The following is a 2,346-nucleotide window of genomic DNA, read 5'->3' on the forward strand; positions in this document are numbered from 1 at the left end:
AACTCAAGTTAGAATTGGGCTTTAACCTGTCCTAAAAAGAGGACTTCTTCATCGAGCTCAATTGGGTTGCAGGGGTAGCAGCTACGACTTCTTCCTTCTGCGACTAGTTTTGTAAACCAAAAAAACCCAGTCTTTTTCTGAAACTGACTGGTCATTTGCAAAAAAGTAAGGAGCAATTCTGGACCGGTGGTCCTAACCGATTTTTGAGATTTTAAAAAGAATAAAAAACAAATACATAATTAAAAGAATGATGTGGACAATTATTTCTTTTAATTAAACTAAACTAGTTAAACTGTGACATTGTAAACTACGTAATTATTTTGACGTCTTCGTTTTTTTTTTTTTTGTCTCGAGTACTTTTCGTATTCTTCATTACTTTTAGCCTTATATAATTGATCAAATTGACCGATGTTTAGATATCAACAATTGGTATAATAAACCATTAGACTCCATTTATGTTGTACTAGAAGGGTACTCGTGCAATGCATCGGGACACATCTCGATTTCAATGTTTCGTTTTATTCTTTATCTATGTCGATATAATACGGTTTTATGTGGTTTTGAGAAAACGATAATATTTTATTTTGAATAAAATATAAATTTGAAAATATCATAAGAGTTTGAGAAAACTATATCGATATTAGTATTAAATTAAATATTTAAAAGTTCATGTTTTGTGTAATTTCTTTAATTCAAATTTGTTATTATAATTTGATTTAACGTAACGAAGTAATTTAATTTAGGTTTAATGATATAATTTTTTATAAAGATAATAATCAAGTATTTTGTTAGAAGTCAATGATTATTCTAATTATATTTTAGATTTTTTATATTTAAAATTATATATTTATTATTTATTTGATTATCATTATCTACAGTTAGTTACACGAATTTAAAAATGAAGCTTTAATAAGTTGTATATACGCACAATTTACTTGTAATCTTGAATTTTAAGTGATATGCATCAATAAACAGTAATTCATGCATAAAAACTGGTTTTTACGAGTTTTTGTCAAATATTATATAATATATTATAGATATTGTGTTTGTAGTCGATGCACACGTAAAAACCTGGGAGATATCTTTAAAATATTTTATAATTTGTTTCTTACATTAAATTTACTATTGATGATCACAAATTATTATTTTAATTTTTTAGTCATAATAATAATTGGGGTAAAAGTAACGGATCTTAAACGACTTTTTCGGGTTTTGACTAGGTTTTTCAGGCTTTAACTGGGCTAACTGGGCCTTAACTGAACCGGTTTTCAGTTAACCAATGATTGATTATCTGCCTTTATCAGACTTTCTTTTTTACCAGTTAAAAATGCATAAAAAATGATGTATTTGACTTTTTTTTTACAGTATTATAAAATATTTGACAAAAACTCTTAAAATGATGTATTTGATTATCTGCCTTTATCAGACTTTTTTTTTACCATATTATAAAGTATTTGACAAAAACTCTTAAAAACCATTTTTTATGTATGAAGTACTGTTTATTGATGCATATTACTTAAAATTCAAGATTACAAGTAATTTTACGTAAGTACAACTTATTAAAACTTCATGTTTAAATCTGTATAACTAACTGCAGATAAACATAATCTAATAAAAAATAAATATCCATTTTAAATATAGAAAATATAAAATATAATAAAGATAATCATTGAGTTCTTATAGAATATTTAATTATTATCTTTATAAAAAATTAAATTATTAAACAAAAATAAATTATTTTATTATTAAATCTAAATTAACTTATAATAAAAAATTGAATTAAAGAAGTTACACCAAAAAAACGAGACTATTAAATAGTTAATTTAATATTAATATCGAATTTTTTTCAAATTTTTATGGTATTTTCAAATTTATATTTCATTTAAAGAAAAAAAAATTATCGTTTTCTCAAAACCATATAAAATCGTATTATATCGATAGAGAAAAATAAAAACTAAACATTAAAATGAAAATTTATCTCGCTACATTGTACGAGTATCCTTCTAGTCTCCTAAAATAGACACAATAATCACTTTAAATAGTTATTTTTTTAAATTATAAAACACTACAAATATTTTTTAGTGTATGCATATATATATATAGGATATATTTCTTTTACAACCTTGTGCATTTGTACAATTTTTGCAACCCAATTAATTGAGATATTTATAGAAATGATTGAAGTTCATTTATTATGATTTGAATATTTATGGAATATGAATAGAGTTTATTAATTATGATTAATACTTTATATTATGAAACAATTAATTGATTAAAAATTGAATGGTTGAGATGAGGGTTGTATAGGGTGTAGGAATGACAAAAGGTGTAGAAATTATAAATGAT

Source organism: Cynara cardunculus (genome assembly GCF_001531365.2).
Source record: "Cynara cardunculus var. scolymus isolate 2C chromosome LG 16, CcrdV1, whole genome shotgun sequence".
NCBI classification, from domain to species: Eukaryota; Viridiplantae; Streptophyta; class Magnoliopsida; order Asterales; family Asteraceae; genus Cynara; species Cynara cardunculus.